This window comes from Typopeltis vanoorti, chromosome 9, assembly GCF_054136105.1.
Source record: "Typopeltis vanoorti isolate ZY-2024b chromosome 9, IOZ_Tvanoo_1.0, whole genome shotgun sequence".
NCBI classification, from domain to species: domain Eukaryota; kingdom Metazoa; phylum Arthropoda; class Arachnida; order Uropygi; family Thelyphonidae; genus Typopeltis; species Typopeltis vanoorti.
The window spans coordinates 79,678,587-79,697,888 of NC_143557.1; the positions used below are offsets into that span (position 1 = coordinate 79,678,587).

The 19,302-nt window shown below is 32.9% G+C and overlaps 1 protein-coding gene across 7 annotated transcripts in view; it reads right to left on the reverse strand.

The window, feature by feature from the left end:
* LOC150103183 (uncharacterized) overlaps positions 1-19,302 on the reverse strand; it is a 167,124-nt gene that overhangs the window by 125,913 nt on the left and 21,909 nt on the right. For all 7 annotated transcript variants that reach the window (XM_090397558.1, XM_090397555.1, XM_090397556.1 and 4 more), the window contains exon 2: positions 5,274-5,356. The gene's annotated coding sequence lies outside the window, so the exon portion shown is untranslated. The remainder of the gene's footprint in view (positions 1-5,273; positions 5,357-19,302) is intronic.

The window sequence follows — 19,302 nt, forward strand, 5'->3', positions numbered from 1 at the left end:
AGAAGCCACATATAGAATGTTCCTGGCTAGTAAGAAAGCATGTGCTTAAGAAAATATAAAGATAAATGTTGGAAAATTAACTTGTGTAAATGTAGCTAAACAAAAGTTAAGATTTTGGAAATATAAAAAAAGATAAATATCAAGCCAAGAACAAAATATTTTGGACAAGAAAGTTCACATACAGAAGAACCATAAAAGGAATAAAATATCATAAGTGATATAAAAACAGAAGTTAAAGAAAGCATCCAGAGTGATTCGCCAGCCTGGCTTGATTGGCCAAGTGGTTAATATATCTGTTCTCCAACCCACAGGGCAAAATAAGTTTTAAAAGAGGTATACCGTGAGTAGAAATATCGATACAAAATTAATAACGGAAAAAAACTCACGTACAAAGATTATTTAATAGTATAATTTTTGCCTGTCTGTCACAGGCATCTTCAGTACATTAAGCTCAAATTAAACAATAACTGACAATTCCAAAAAGCATCACCTAAGTAGCTGGTGTAGGATAACTAAAAAGGTCAATAACTTTCCTAAAAATAAAAAAATAATAATAATAATAATAATAATAAAAATAAATAAATAAAATTTATTTATTTATTTTTAAAGTTATTTAATTTAATTTTATTTTTAATTTATTTATAAAGTTATTGACCTTTTTAGTTATCTTACACCAGTTATTAATTTTGTATCGACAGGGCAAAATGTTTATAATTAATTGTCTTTAGATGAGAGATGAATTTCTCTACCGGATGGAAACCTCAAGTGGCTTGAAAAAAAATTCCGTTTGATCTCCAGAACACGATTTCCAAGATCAGGTAAAAAATGAATTTAAAAATACATTTGGTCTTTTAAATTAATTCTGGATATTTTATGGTTCAGCATAAACTGTACTGACAAACTGAAGGACCAATGGAAGTCCCCCTCTCACTCACTCTTGCAACTATATTCTGGAACAAAATGAACATCCTTCCTCTAGGAGATATTTGTTGGTGACATCACAATCTGGAATTGTTCTTCCTCTCAGAAGATTTTGTGCCCATGATTAATGCATTTCATATTAAAAAAAAAAAAAAAACAATGGACCTGAAATTCTTTGTCCACAAGATGCCATCTTCACTTCTTTAGTATTTTGGAAGAAAACTCACACAGAGCATTGCATCTATGCATAGTCACACACTACCCTGGTCAGAGAAATAAGACTTCAATACACTGCACCCATACTTTATGTTCTAAGATATCTAACTAATGGCTTCATTGAGATCTTAATAAAACAGTTATGATTCATGCTTCTCATGATAAATCACTCTAATTTCACTTTTATGTAAAAGGAATATCAGAACATATTGGTAAAATTCTCAAACAGCTAACATTCACATAACGTATCCTGATCCTGTGCAGAAAATCTCTCCTTTTCTTTCACATCCAAGATAAGCTCCTCCATACTACTAACATTTTTTATATTTTTTTTTTGTGTTCTAAACTCTGGGAATACAATGATCATTTATCTTAGTGAAGCTGTTGTGGCATTTGTTGAAACCCTCCCCCACTGACTTGTGTTATACTGTTTATATTGATAATGCCCATGACACATAGGCAAAATTCTACTAATGTTTACATTTAGAATTATTATTAGTCCTCCAGGGTGTCAAGAGAGGCTATCCATCACCCATCATACCTTTTCTTAAATGCACTTGCTACTTCATCAGGCAAAGTGTTCCACTCACTCACAGCTGTGAGAGTAAAAAAAAAAGTCCTCGCCCCTTTCTTAATTGCACACAAACTTAAGTGCATCCTTGTCCTCTCCCCAACTTCCACATAATGAAAATCAACTGATATCCTATAACACCCTCTACCAAAGATTCATAGATTTGGTCTCCAAGGAGACCAAATCAGAACCTAGTAGACTACAGTTATCCAGGTGTGGTCATATTCAAGTCTTGGATAACTGTACAGATTTGGTCTCCTTGGTTCTGAAGGAATAAAGAAGCTCTGGAAAGGCTGCAGAGAAAGTTACATCGTTACATCATGAAATGTGAATTATAAGAATATAATATTGCAAGTAATATATGTCTTATATTATCTGTAAATGGTCCATACTCTTCTTTCTTTTTCTTGTTGCATCCTCTCCAATGCTATTAGAGTATTCAAGGGCTAGGGGTGAATCTACTATTTTACTTTTTTTTTTCCCCCCATCTCTTGTAGTGAGAGTGTCTTCTCTCTTAGGTAAAATCATATTAAAAAAGCTTAAGCTATTGTGATAATGTGCTAGAAGATGGGACACCCAGATTGGAAGGCAATGAAATGGCTACTGAGAAAGAATAGAGAGGAACTTTCAATGAAATTAACAGAATGATGAAACTGGATCGAAGCCTTCTGGAAAGTCGACTTCTGATAGTTTCAGAAGATGCCTCTGATTTACTGATTTATATAAAATAGGAACATGGAATGCAAGAAGCTGTTTCAATGAAAAGTGGAACTGGTAAAGAAAGAAACGGGAAGAATAAGATTTTAGGAATTAGTAAACTGAGATGGACGGAATGTGTCCATCTCAGTTTACTAATTCTTGTAATTTCATGTGGTATTATACTCTACGCATGAAAATCTTTTAACTATGAATGCTACTCCATTTCTTCGAGTACAGAAAATACATTTTGAGTTACGACACAGCATCTGACAGAACAATCTTAATCAGAATAAAGGCATATCCAGTGAATGTCACACCGATACAGATGTTTGAATCCACAACAGGTACAAATGAAAATATAGAAGAATTTTATAGTAGATTTCAACAAGTAGTATATGGTATCATAAATTAAATATGCTAAGAAATTATATTCTTGGTTTCATCCTTTAAACAAAATTTGCATGAGAAGTAGCTTCATGACTGGGCTACTTGTATATAGAGGCTAATGACTCCACATCGAATGCCTTAGTATCCAGTAATGCAAAGTATCCTTACGAACAAATTCAACATATGTATGGTATATAACATAACCACACATTGCAGGGTTACTTGATAAAGTTGAACTGGCACAATATAACTCAAAAAAGAAAGAATAGTAAAATCAAATAAAAATATAAACTATAAATCCTAAGAGATGAGCCCAACTGCAATTAAACATATAAAGTACTCTGTATAATAGAGAAATTTAAGATCAGTTTTCACAAAAAAAGAATCCAATTTAAAAAATTTCCTTGCTTTCATCTAATGAAATAAATAAAGCATTTCTAGGATTTTTCATGTCATAACCTGCCACTATTTATTTTCCATGAAGGGAATTATATGCCACTTTAAGTGCATTATTGAAGTTATAATAACTTGCTTCTGCACCATGGGGGTCCGCATGTGGAGGCATGATGCAGTGGTCTCCATTCTGAACAACCGCTTTAAGAACAAAGGTTGGGAGACTACAGTGGAACCACATTATAGGACCTCTGCGGGTTTGCGTAAGCCAGACTTGGTGATTAAAAGAGATGGTGATGTTTCAGTAGTTGATGCCCAGGTGGTGGGAACAGGGTGCCCACTAGCCTATAGCTATAATAATAAGGTAAACTGTTATAAGAATAACCAAGATCTAGTTAGTAAGATATGGGAGGAGCATGGGGCAACTCTGAGGTTTACCAGAGTCACCATCTCTTTACATGCCATATGGAGTGCAGATAGCTATAATATATCCCCTTCCCCAGTTCAAAATATCATACCTTAAATCCATGTTTAAGACTCCATACAGCCCCCCCCCCCCCCTTCCCAAATGAGATATACAAAGTTTTATTTATTAGGAAATTTGTGTTTCAAGTCTGGCAATGTTGAGTTGATATTCTGTTTTAAAATAACGTACTATATATATAAACTTCATTTTCCAATACTGAAGTTAAGTCAAACAGTCATGTGAATATTTGTTGAAAGTAGTGTTTTTTTTTTACCATTATTTATTTATACCAATTAATGGAATAGTATGATTCCAATAACCTGACCATTGTATATACATTATTTATAAAAAAAATAAATAAGTGTACACTTATAAGTACTGTGGTCACATGCTCTGAGCTACATGATCATAATTGTCATACAGCACTCAGATCACATGACATATGATCAAAATGACTTCAGAAATGAAACGTGCTATATAATCATTTTTGGTGTATGCACATTCAAGAGATGTACCAAAAGCATACTTAAATATCTGAGACAGTGGTCAGGAAGCTCTGTATAAAATGTGTTTTATTTTTTGTGAGCACATGATGCAATTCTCAATACTAATATAACCCAGTTCTGTCTTATCTCTCATGAAAAAGAACCATTTTCTCCCAGTATTATTTTTGACAACACCCAGATTTCCAGAAAATTTGCGATTTCTCTTCTCGTAATTACCCTGACATCAAGCATCTCCTGGCATAAACATATCATAACCATCGCATCCTCGGCTTCTAAAAAACTAGGATTTCTCTTTCGCTCAAGATATTACTTTACCCCTGAACAGCTGTTAACTTTATACAGATCGCAAATCTGCACAGCTATTGACTTAATACAGAGGAGAGCAATCAGACTTATTAATGACCCTTCTCTTACAAACTCACTTCTCCCACTTTTGCGCAGATATTTGGTTTCTGCACTATGTGTATTCTACAAATATTTCCATGGGAAATATTCATCTGAAATAGCATCAATAATTCCATATATATATATATATATATATGTGCTGCATTTAAGATTTAGTCATTCATCATGAATCTGCTCTAATTCATCTTAATAGAAGATATTATTGTAATACTGATGTATTTTTACAATATCCTGAAAACTGATGAGAATTACCAAAATAACAAAACCAATTTTATTGCCATATTTTTTTTATGATGTTAACAAAAACATTTTTCTCGGTAAAAATAACAATAACATGACTCAAAGTTTAATCAAACAATAATATTTTTTGTGTTACAAAGATAAATGAGTGTTTTTAGAAGTTTTTATTTAAAAAACCTCTTAGCTGCTAAAACACTGTATATTACACTTGTAATTATCAAGTTATTTAGTAATTAACAAACTCTGGCCTTTATAAATTTAGCAAATGACAAGTATGGCAGACAAAAATTATATAATACCAAATATTAAACTGTATCACAAACTTATTTGGGCTTGAAATTATGGAACTAATTTTGCCATTATTCAATAGATGTGAGGTACAACATCGATTATAATACAAAGGAATATACATTTCATAAATTGTGTGTATATATGCAAGCTGTGTGTTGAAGATATATAGTACACTTACTATCCTTCAAGCTGCAGTAATAACCCAAAAGGTACCAGCTTCTTGTACTTGTAGATGCTTAGCTGATAAGTAATTCACCAAACCTATCAGAGGAAATAAACAATTACATTTTGCAAGAAACACAAAATAACAAGCCTACTATTGCCAAAACTATATTTAGTTATTAGTAATAACTGCTGTGATATAAAAAGTTTACTAAAGTATGCACCAATTACTGTTTGCTTACACACTTGGGTAAAAGACTAAACAAGAATATAATTTCATGGCAAGTTTAATTTATACTAGAGATATTTATATTAATTTGAATCTCTTTAATACCTTAGTTTTTTTCCATGATGAATGTTGTGTAGTATATAGTGTTAGATTTGTTCATAGCATCAGAAGGGGTCTCTTAAGAATATGACAATTTTACCACCAATTGGTGACAGTGATCATACCATGCTTGCTTGGGAAGTATCTAATTATACTGATGTTCCAATCAGAACAGATTACATGCTGAACTACAAAGCTGAAAGTTATGATAAACTTAGGAGAATACTATCTTTGGTCTCATGGTATCAGTGTTACCGAATGGGAAAAAAATTTATATCTCTTGAGTTTGAAGAATAAACAGAGTATGAGTGAAATGGATGTGCAGCCTTTAAACAAGTGATCCACAAGAAGATGTGGAAAGAATATCATGAGAATAAGAGTTAGAGAAGTTATGAAACATATAAAGCGCAGGCTAGAAAAGTAACGAGTTATGCAGAAAGCTAAATTAGAGGTGCAAGGCTAAAGGCAATCCAAAAGAATTTTATCATTATGCAAAAAGCAAATGAAAAAATAACTTTACTGAATGCAGATGATATTCTACTGCCAGAAGCTAATGAGATTGTTCAATTAAGAGTGTTCACTTTACTAAGATATATATATCAGGATAAGATATGTAACATGGTGTACAGTGATTACTATGCTGCATTGGATGAAGAGTTAGGGATGAATAAGAATGAGGTTGAAGAGCTATTGCATAACCTGGATAAAAATTTATCAATAGGGACAGATGGAATATCAGCATGTTTGTTAAAGGAATATTCAGCTGAATTGGTTAAGCCTTTCACATGTTTGAATAACTTGAGTCTCAGCTCATGAATAATACCACAGGAATGGAAAGAATGTATGATAGTTCCATTGTATAGGGATGGTGGAAAAACTGACGTGTCTACTTACCTATCAATCAGTATCTCTAGTGCGGTCATGAAGATTGTAGAGAATAGGTGTACAAACAAGCTATACTCTGCAAGGAGGAACATGGGTTTACTAAAGGAAGCTCATGTTTTATATATGGCCAAGTTGGATAAAGGCAATGGATTCAGTATGATAATATTGGATTTTACACGTAAATTTCTGTGGTTAAGCAGTTTCTGTGGAAGTTTTTGGTATTGAGACCACACTATAATATAAATAAGGAATTTATTAAAAATAAGCAATTGAAACCCTACAAGTTTCGTATGTCATAAGACTTATATCAGGGGTAGTGGTACGTGAAAGTTTTACACAACAAAAGCCTATTAAAAATTAATTACACATATTACATGTTTTTGATAACTTCAAAATTGTTAAACATAATTGAGAAACCCGAATACAAATGGTAAATTTGTTACTGTATGCATGTTGGAACATTGCTAGTTGTTGCTATCATATTCTGTTGTATCATGCGGGCTATACTCTAAGTCCTTGGCAGTTAAATTTTTGATGAAAGCTGACCATACTTGATGTAAACTTAAGCCATGATTTTTATTGCATTGTGTAAGGATACTAAGCATTTGTGAGTCGTCTTTAAATTTTCTTGTGAAACAGTTATCAATATATATGACATTTTTGTTTGGTGTCAGAGTACTTGATGGCCAATAGCAGTTGTGTGGGAATGCCAGGCCTGATTTATGCTCTCTTCTTTTTTCGACATCTTTTACGTGTTCAGACATACAGATCTTTCTCTCGACCTTCCTGTCTGGCCTACACAACAAATGCCAAAGAGCAATGAATCTCACAGATGCCTGTTTTTTTTCATGGGGCGATGTGGAGGTTTTGGTGGATGTAGGAATCTCGATATTTTTTGTAAAGGTAAAAAAATTTACTTTTAGGTTGTGCTCGCAGAGCAATGCAACCACTTTGTCTGTGACATTCTTGATGTAAGGCAGTGTGATTGCATTCTTGAAATCTTGTTTAAGTAAGGGAGTTGCAGGAGATGTATTAAGAATTTTTCTGATCGTCTTGGGTTCAAAACCATTAAGTTTTGAACCCAAGTTTCAGGCCGTGCAGTTTTTCATTCCTTTTGACATGCTTAATATATTGTATTAAATACTTGATGAGACAGGGTATACAATATATCAAGCACTTCTTACTGTATCAATCCACCTAGATCTATGTCTTCTGCAGTGTCTTTTTCCTGCCAGTTTGGTATCAAATACCTGTTTTGCTAACCTTTCCTCTTCCATGTTGAGAGTTTATTTCACTTGGTTAGACTATAATAAGTTTAGTTTAATCCTTTATCCAAGTGTGAGCAAACAAAGTTTGCTCCTGAAAGTATCTTCAGGACTGGGGTAAGGTAGTGCAACACCAGGCAACTCGTTGCAAAGGTGGAGAGCTTTGCAATGAGTTGCCTGGTGTTGCACAACCTACCCCAGTCCTGAAGATACTTTCAGGAGCAAACTTTGTTTGCTCACACTTGGATAAAGGATTAAACTAAACTTGTTATATTTCCTCTTGCATTCTGTTTAAGTGGCTATATAGCCTGAGATCAGCTCTACTCACACATTCCTGCATGCTAACAATATCAAGTTCAATATCAGATAATGTGAATGGTTAATTAATAAACTATAAAACTGAAAAATTCACATTTAAACTTATCTGTAGAAGTTTTCTCTATTAAGCATGTTCAGTACAAAAATACAGAAAGGCAATTAAACAATAACAAATTTCTAAAAAGCACCACCTTATTAGCTAATGTGAGACAACTAAAATAGTCAATATTTTCTTAACTGAATGAATAAATAAATAAAGGAAATATTAACAGATTCAAAAAGTACTATCTCCCATAAAGGGGATAGACTATCGATTCTATTTAAGTTAGACGTAATGTTGAAGATGTTTCTTTATAAAGATGTTCTAAAAAGAATCAAATTTTATGAAAAGATTCTTGTTTTATTGCAGTGAACTATGTTTAGCAGATATAGCATGCTCAGCAAATACAGACTGTTCAGGTTCATGATATTTAATATAAGACATATTCTTTGCAATGAATAAAAACATATCTTAGAGTTTATCCATAATAAGATAGCCACAAGAAGGAATCTGGTACATGCCTGGAAAACCAAGAGTTAAAAGCTTATCCTTAGTAGATGTGAAAGTTTTTTTTTTTTTTTCTTTTTTGAAAGGGTAAAAGGCAACAAAAACTATGGTGGTTTTAAAATTGTTGCTATGCATTCAGAAATGCCTAGCACATGCACATAAAGGATAAAAATATGAGTTATTTCTCCTGTAGTCAAAGAAGCAGAGATTCTATAACTGTTAAATGCTTTCTGATGAAGAAATACCATTTGATAAGAAGTAGATTTAATGCAATTCTGTCAAAATTTGTCAGAACAAAGAATAAGAACTTAATACATTGTACTCAATGTTTAGATGGCATTTCGTACAGAATTCCTCCTGAATTTGGGAACAAATGCCATAAAATGGCTTGCAAAATTCTTTTCCAATATTCTAAAAACTGAAATCCTACCGAAACAATTTAAGACAATCATTGCTCTACTAAAATCTGTTAAACTAAAAGATCAACCACAGAGCTACAAGTCCATCGCACTACTTAGCAGAACAAACAAACTCCTAGAAAGTCTATTTTCGATAGGATTAACCACATTATCATGGATCAAATACCTTCAAGTTCTGACTTCTGCATTAAATAAGCCCTTATCTTTCTTACAAAAAAATACCAAATATTGTTATAATTGATAAAACAGAACAGAGGTTCACAAAATAGATATGAAATCCTTATAGGAAAAAATGTAGTCCCTTTGTAATTCAATGCATTTTTATTGCATATGTAACAATATCTGATATAAAAAAAATCAACCAAACCTACATAAAACAATCAGATTTGCAGATTCCAAATTAATATTTTTATTAATAAATTTTTAAAGGAATATGTTCAGATAAGGACAGCAATGTTTCTCTGGAAACAATTAACAGCAAATAATGATTTTCCTAAACAAAACTAAAACACTATTATACCAAAGCAGAAGTCACTTGGATGTTGAAAAACACATCGACAAGAGGGTGAAGTTATTCCTCTTTTAATTGATGTGACTGCACCTGGACCCTGCTTGGATTTAAATGCCTCAGTTTATTAGGGGATAAGGAAATGGAGAGAATTTAGAAAAACAGATCATCCAGCCTGTGGAATGTTTCCTGTAAGAATGGTTTGTGGATTATAAAAAGTTGATAATACATAGAAAAGAGGAGATATGATGGAAGCATAAGTCACTAAAGGGGTTTTATAAAACTGATGCAGAAGAAATTTATCAACACATGAACAGAAGGCAAATGGAGTAACATCGAAAGTTAAGTAGTTTGCTGCTCAAAATTTTATGCAACTCCAACTCACAAAATGTAAATCTATATTACATTTAACACCCATGGTACTATATATAAATCTATAGTACCATGGGTGTTTTAATTTTCTTAAATTTTTTATTATTTTTATTTATTCAGAAACCCTGCTCTAGACTCAAGACACTGGATTTTTCAAGCCACTTCAGCCGCCAACAAGCAGATTACTGTCTCATAGAAGGCAATGAAATTCATCTCACACCTAGAAGATAGCATATCCACCCTACTACATGCTGGGGGGGGGGGGGGGGTTGAAACTCACCATACGGAATGGTGACATTTGAGAATTTAAGTGGTAGATGAATTTCATCACTTAGTGTGAGACAAATGCCTGGCTTGCCTGAAACCTAGAGTGACTTCACATATACTTGTTCTCTAGAATAAGGTTCCTAAATTATCAAATGCTGAGCTCACCTACAACACTAATTAACTACCCATGATGGATAAAATATATCAACCATGCTAAATTTTGTATCTATGAATTAAGATAATACATAAATTTATCTTAATACATAATACATAAATTTTGTATCTATGAATTTTTTACCCTGTAAACTATAGGTTTACAGGGTAAAAAAAAAATACTTCGAAAGACATAATGGTTACATCTGAACAAAGAATGAATAGAATAAGAAAAACAAAAATGAAATAAATACTGAGAATCAATACCAGGAATATAAAACCACTGACAGAAAAAGAACTGAAAAACGTGAAGTCAAATCACTAAAATCTGTGCAATATCAGGGGTGGGAGGGAAAAAAAACAGTATTAAACAAACCAAGGGAGTTGGGGGAAAAAAAAAAACTGGCAACAGCATTGGAATGTGCTATGAAAAATATTGCTTTTCGATATTTTTAAAATACTGAACAGGAAAAAGTTTTTCATCAGCTGGGTTTTATGATCCTTCGTATAATGCAGTTTTGCTTAAAAAATACTCCAAATCAATAACCAGTGTAAAATAATGAAAATTGGTTTTCAGGCTGGTCTGATTGGCTAAGTGAATAGCATACCCACTCTCCAACAACCAGTTGTTGGTTTGAATCCCACTGTAAGCATGGATGTTTGTGAATGTGCTGGGGGGGGGATCTATTTCATCACTCGATAAGACCACAGAAATGGCTTGAAAAAGACAGTTATTGGAGCAAGGTTTTTATATTATACATGCAAACGTTTACACAGCTCAACATACATGCCTGCAGACTGGACGTTTCTAAATAAAAAAAATTTTTAACTAAGAAAACACAGATGCAGCTTCACTAATCACATTAGATGAACAAGCTGAATTCAGAAAGGGAGTTTAGCACACTCGACCATCTGCAGATATTGAATCAACTAGTGGGGGGGGGGGGGAAGCAGAGAACATAACTTGCCAATGTACGGGTATCCCTTACTTAACGTGGGATTTGATTAACACGCCAAAATTAATTGCGGCAATCCCATGATATACGCAGCAAGAGTTTTGATTAACGTGCCTTTAAGCCCGAAGCTGATCTGATAGATACATGCAAAATGTTTAATATAAATATTCTTACACAATTCAGTGTATAGCTTGGAGGTCATGAGTAGCTGTGCATTCATATATTATGAGTGATATTCTGCACTGTTTTTTTGCTGTCAGTTTGGTTTAACACATGTTATGTAAAGGTTTGTGATATTTGACAGTAAATTGTATCTGAGAGATACCACAACCTCCAATGTCAGTATAGTATGGTTTAGTTTCTTTTATTATTCTGTGTTAAATAATTTCTAGATTGTAACTGAAAATAAATAAACCATCATGTATTACTGAAATAGAGAACCAAAGGCTTATTTATCATACATATCCTCTAGATGTGCTTTACATTATGGAAAATACTAAGGAAAGTGATCTGGAGCTTACTCCACCTTTACTACAAGTTGCCCAATAAGGTTGCTTATGCTTGCATCTGCCGAAACTTTTAGTTTCTATATTCGGCCATGAAATAATGTTGGATTCAATATCCACTTAATTTGTACCATCATGTATTATATTTGCAGTGTTTTTTTTCTTTATGTTTTATTGCTTGTTTACAGAGGTCTAGAGAGTCAATTTTGCTTGTTATCGTAGAATTTATGCCGATAAGAAAAAAACTAAAACCGTTCAAACGACTCTTGATAACTTCTTTTGATAAAAAAATTGCAGTAAATAATGTAGGTACAAGTATTTATTAAACATTTACTTTGCATTCATTTTTTATCTTTCCTAAAAGAGTACCATATAAAATGAATTATTAATACAATAATCGATCACGGACAATTGTAATTTTTACCACTGATTATTAGATTTGATTAACGCAATTTTGATATATGTGGTAACATCGAGGGATTAATTAACTGTGTTAATCGAGGGATGCCTGTACTTTCTTATAGTTTTACAAACTATAAGAAAGTATTTGATTCAGTTGAAAAATAAGTTAATAATATACAGCTAATAAACAAAATATATGAAAAAACAACTGCTAGTATCCTTTTGGAATGGGCTGAACAAAGCAGCCCATTCCAAATAAACAAGTATCAAAAAGACTGCACACTGCATTGCTGCTATGATAGGTACTTTGACAAGTAGAGATAAGTTACTTATGCCACTATATTGTAGATTTTTTTTTTTTGCTTTGTTACATATATATTCTTGTTTTAATCATTTACCCATAAACAAAAAAAATCTGTGCATGAAGTATTTTCATGACGGATCTATTTGTATACAGAGGCCGTTGACTTCACATCAAATGCTTCAGTATTCCATAATGCAAAGAGCACTTCCATTTGGACATGTATATTGCCATACATTATAAGTCACTAACCAGACCAATTTTGATCTTTATTGAAGTCTCACTGGTGGATTTTAGTTTTGCATTCAAAAATATGCTAAATTTTTGTTTTACATGGTTTAAAAAATGTGTGTTGTGTTAAAAAGCTATTCTGGTGCCCTATATCCATAACGATGGATATAGGGCACCAGAATAGCACGAGTATATCATGACTATGTCATGATATAAGTATATCATGAGTATATACACCACCAGAATAACAGTTAGCATGAGTACATCATGCTAAATGTTGTAGTACACTGAGGTCAGCCTTCCAGACAGATGTCTGCTATTTTTAGATGTAATAATTAAACTATGAAATAATATTATATTCTATACAATGAGAATTTAAATAATTTACCATTATATGCACATAACTAGTCTACTAGCTAATGTAAGTTCTACTGTATTATTTATTAACATAAACTGTTCATAAGAAGACAACTGTTCAAACATTGCTATACAGTATATACTGTACTGTATCTTTAATTATACTGTTTAAAAGTTTGTTTTGTTTCATAGCTCATTTTATTATCCTTATATTTTTTTGTATCTATATATAAAATATTTTAATTTATTTTAAAACACAAATATTTAATTTCATAGAACCTATCCCCTCATTTTCTATTAAAAATATTAGCCTTGATTTACATGATTTTAATTTATAGAGTACTTTTTTGCAGAACCAATCTACTGTATAAATCGAGAATTAAGTGTACAAGTATATTAAACTGTATCAGCATATGCTACATCAAGAGCTAGTTTTAGAAAGCCCCCCACCCCCTCAGCTGGTTAAAAATAAATTATAATAGACAAGAAATATTCTTATTTCAATCCTTTAACAAAAACTTTCATTAAAATATTAAAGATAAAAGTAATAAAATGACATAACTGTAAGTGGAAAATGTATAACTTTTGCATAGAAAAGTCAAACCTTCAGATTTGAATATTCCACCAACAGAATTAAAAGCCCAGAACTTCTTAAAACGAAATAAAAATAAAGTCATCACCAATTCATGACCGAAAAATGAATCTACTGCTTCGGGATCAAAATACATACTCCCAGCTAGATTATGATCCTACAAAAAGACAGCTCAAGAAACTCAAGTTACTGGATGAAACATCTATAGATCAGGAAACCATCAAAAGACTCGGAACATAATGCTAGGCCTCCTAAAATATATGGTTAACCTAAATTACACAAAAACAACTGTCCACTTAGACCTATTTGGATTTTATAAGCAGCCCCACTTACAAAATATCAAGATTTTTGTCTAACCTTCTCTGTCCTCATAGGCCACTCACAGCTTTGTGAATTAAAAATTCCACACAAAAATAAAAGACGTTCAACTGTCAAAAACAGACATGCTAATAAGCTTCGACACTGTCTCTCTCTTCACTAATGTTCCTCACAAGGGAGACAAGAGAATTGTTAACTCAAAAATCCATCCGATATTGTGGAATTATTCAAATCTGCTATCACATCCGGATACTTCACATGGAAAGATAAAATTTATAAACAAGAGGAAGGAACAGTAATGGGCTCTCCTTTATAACCTAACTTAGCCAACCTTTTTCTGGAACACCTAGAACATAGAATTTTCGCTCTTGAACCAAAACCAAAAATAGCTACGATATGTTGATATCTTTGCAGTCTGCAGTCACTCTGAACAAGAACTAGTCTCATTTCTAGATAAGATCAACAACCTTCAACCTCACATCAAATTCACACTAGAAAAAGAATCATCACAAGTCATCTCCTTTCTTGAAATACACATCCAGCAAAAACAAGATGGTTCCATTTCGACGTCTATTGTAAACCAACTTTTTCAGGTCATTACGTAAATCCACAATTCATCGGCTCACCATCCATCTCAAAAATATGGCATCATAAAATCTTTGGTATCCAGAGCACACAAATTTTGTTCCTCTGAAGAATCTTGAAAACAAGAATTGGAAACTTAAAGATACAGCCTTATTAAATGGATACAATCTAAAAACAAGTCAAAAAATCATCAGCCACTTCCCTACACTTCGACCCAGATAAGAAGCCCATGGGACTCCTATGCCATATGTCAAAGGCATCTCAAAAATCCACAATTTGATACCTTCTCCAAAAGACAAACTCTCACCTATGATGCTACCAGGCATATACGAAGTTCCATGTTCTTGTAAGATGTTTTACTACAAACAAACAGGAAGATCTATAAGTAAACTCATCTCTGAACATCAAGACCATATCTATCTTATCAAATCCCACAAAATCTGGCCTCGCACAACATGGAGTTGAAAACCCTAATCATAGGATCCAATGGAAAAAACCAAGCTGCTACATAGTTCCTCATATAAACATGAACATTTATATAAAGAAAGTGCTGAAGCCTTACGTCACAGACCCAATCTGAACCGCAATGACTGTCTCACTATCCCAAAAGTCTGGGAAATTATTAAACTGAATTGTATAAAATAAATTTATCAGATATGTTTTAATTTAATTTTAATTACTTTTTTAAAAAAATTCCTCAAACACACTACTGTACGCATAGAGGGATTCCGACGTAAGTATGCACACACACTATGTAATTCCTAGTATTATTTATAATTAACTGTACTGATGTCTTAAGATACTTAAGATGAAATATCTACATATTATTAAAATTGTATGATAGTATGATCTATTTCAAAGCTTTTGGCCATACTTTTCTCTAACTCTTCCACTTCCTGCTTCTACCCTCATACTAACATTCTTCCTAATGAGGATTCTTTACTTAAAACTTTCTGTCTGTCTCTTTTCTTGCTTACTAACCACAGGAGGAGGTCCTCCATTCTCCCTGAAGCTATTAGAGTATTCAAGGGCTACGGTTGTTTCCTCCTCTTTCAACCAACCACTAATAGTTATAGTAGTGGGCAGCAGCACTACTTGTATTAACCTCCTGTAGCATACATGTTACAATATTGAGATGTGGAAGGCAAGGGGAAACCACCACATTACATTCCCGAGTAAAAGAAGCAATGGAAGTTAAAAATGAAATCAAGATTGGTGATGGAGCCTTCACTGAAGGAGTCATGCCTGGCAGGAGAAGTAACTGGGCTTCTCAGGTCGACAGCCAACGAAATCCTGGTACTTATTCAAAAATGAAGACAAGAAATAAGCTGAATATTGGAACATGGAATGCAAGAACACTGCTAGAACCAGGTAAAATAGAAAATGTGAAAAAAGAAATGGAAAGACTTGAAATACATTCTGGGAATTAATGAGACGAGATGGGAGGGACAGGGTGATTTCCGGAGTGGAGAATTTCGGATAATATATTCAAGACAAAAGAAGGGAGACTCAGGTGTTGCAATAATGCTTCATAAAAAAGTTGGAAAGTTATTCACTACAATAATTAACTATAGTGACAGAATCATGGCAATAAGTATTCAAAATGAACCAGTAAACCTCAATATTATAATGGACCACATGCCAACATAACAACATAGCGATGAAGAAATAGAAGAAATCTGGAGCAGCTTTAAAGACAGAGACAATACAATAATAATGGGAGATTGGAATGCTATAATGGGAGAAGAGAGCAATGATAATGTTTCAAGAAGATTTGGTCTTGGACGTAGGAATGAAAGAGGAAAGCAATTAATAGAATTTTGTACACAAAAACAGAGTTTTTGGAGCTTGAAATAAACTATTTCAAGCTCCAAAAAGAAGAAGACACACCTGGAAAGCACCTGGGGATTCAAACAGATTATATATTGGTCAAGAAAAGATACAGAAACCAAATAAAAAATTGTAAAAGCTCTCCAGGTGCCGACATTAGTAGTGACCATAACCTTGTCTTACTGAAAACAGAACTTAAACATAGGAAACAAATCCAAAGATACAAACCAATAAGATGGAACCTTGAAAAATTAAAGAGTAAAGAGAAGATACCAAGAGGCAACTGATCATAATATTCCAGAAAACATAAATAGCCAGAATAATATTGAACCAATGGAATATGATTAAAGAGTTAATTACAAGTTCATCAAATCAATTATTGAAAAATGCAGAAAAAGAAAAAAGAAAACATTGGATAACAGATGAAATACTTGGCCTTATGGATAAAAGAAGAAAATATAAAAATGCTGTTAAAGAAGAAGATGTGGCCAAATACAAATATCTTAAAAATCAAATTACAAGAAAATGTAGACAAACCAAAAAAGAATACCTGGAAGAACAGTGTAATAACATAGATGAATTATTTAAAAAAGAAAACATAGAGAAAGCCTATAAAGAAATTAACAAACTGACTTTCAGATTTAATAAGAAAAGCAAAAACAATACCATTAAAGATGAAAATGGAAAATTACTAATAGAATCCGAGGATATATTAATGGAATGGAAGAATTATCTTGAAAATCTCTATAATGGCAACGAACTTGATGTTGATATCAGCATAGAAAATCAAAATGAAGATAATCTAGGACCCTCAATAATGCGAGAAGAATTTGATAAAGCACTGTCCGAAATGAGTAATGGAAAAGTCCAGGTGTATTTCCTATAATCTAGGTGATGAGACAAAAACTTTACTCTATCAATAGTCCAAATCTATGATAGAGGAGAAATACCAAAGGAGTTTATGAAATCAACCATAATACCAATAGCAAAAAAGAATAATGCAAACAAATGCAGTCAATTTAGAACAATAGCTTTAATCCCACATGTTAGCAAAATTCTGCTAAAAATTATTCAAAATAGAATTTATTCAAAAATAGATTGTCTATTTCATGAAGACCAATTTGGATTCAGAAAGAATAAAGGAACAAGAGAGGCAATACTCTGTTTAAGTACAATAATAGAGAGAAGATTAGACCTTAGTCAAAATACTTACATTTGCTTCCTTGATTTAGAGAAAGCGTTTGATAAAGTAAACCAGAAAATACTCCTAAACTGTCTAACTAATATCGGCATAGATTTGAGGGTTAGGAAAATAATTTATCAAATTTACAAAAATCAAAATGGACAGATTAAAATCAATGATAAGGAGAAAATAATAAATATCAGGAGTGGAGTAAGACAAGCATGTATACTTTCACCACTTTAATTTATATATTGAAAAGGCCATTCAGGAAACTAAAGATAAAATAAATAGTGGCATAAAGATAAATTGTGAGCAAGTCGTGTGTATGAGATTTGCTAATGACATAGCCATTGTAGCAGAAAACAGAAGAACGTTAAAAACAATGCTAGAATAATAAATAATAACCTTGAAAAATATAAAAATGAAAATCAACAGATAAGACTAAAATCATTGTTAGGCAAAATCCCAATCAATACAGAGCATATAGACATCAGCAGGGAACAAATAAAACAAGTGATAAGCTTTAAATATTTAGGAAGCCTAATAACAGAAGATGGCAGAACAAGAGAAGACATAAGATCAAGAATAAACAATGCAAAAGCCCAATTCTCTAAGATGAAAAGCATTTTAACAGGAAACCTCAACCTGCAATTGAAAAAAAAAAAATTAGTAAAGACATTGATATGGAGCATTGCACTATATGGGTGTGAAACCTGGATTCTAGGCAGAGAAGATGTAAGAAGATTGGAGGCTTTTGAAATGTGGTGCTCGCGCCTCATGAACAAAATAAAATGGACAGAAAAAAAAATCAAACGAACAAATCCTGAGAGAGATAAACGAAACAAGAACTCTAATTAAATCGATCAAAATTAGAAGGGATAGGTGGTTTGGACATATACTTCAACATGGACTTGTGAAAAGAATAACTGAAGGCAAAATAGAGGGGAAAAGAAGAAGAGGCAGACCAAGGAAAAGCTTTCTTGACCAAGTCAAAGACAGCACGGGTTTGAGGAGTTACCAGGAGGTTAAGAAGAGAGCCAATGACAGAGCAGAATGGAGGAAATTGCTGAGCTACCAGTCCCAAGACTGATGATGATTAAAATTTAATTGCTGTGGTATATGTGTGAAGTTTTAATTAATCACTTCCAAGTTTCTGACCTCATCAGTTTCATCAATATAGTACACTGTAATCTCTTCTTCCCAAAGTGCATCACCTGATACTTGGCACATTAAAATGACAGCCATATACCTTTTCTCATACTACTAATCTCTTTATGCCTTCCTGCAGGATCTCTGCATCACCTTCATTTACCATCACTCTTCCCAGTTTAACATCAATAACCGAATATTTCAAATAATTTCCCATATCATCTATATACAAATTAAACAAGGACCATGTAGTGAGTCCTATGGTAGAACCACTGGTCACCTGCCTTCTCTTGGATTCAACTCCTCCATAAACCAATCTGATATCTTTCCAATGAGCCACACTCTAACCCAAATTACCAGATACATCTCCCATCTGCTCTAATTTATACAACAGAGCTCTATGTGAAGTCCTGAAATGCATAGCAATATCACTGAGTAACCATTTCTCCTATGAAACTCTGCTGTCACTTGATTATAAAAAGAAAGCAAATTACTAAGGCAAGACCTTTCACAAAACCATGTACATTACAGAGTATCATATCTCTATCCACCCAGTTTTGAATTCTGTCTTTT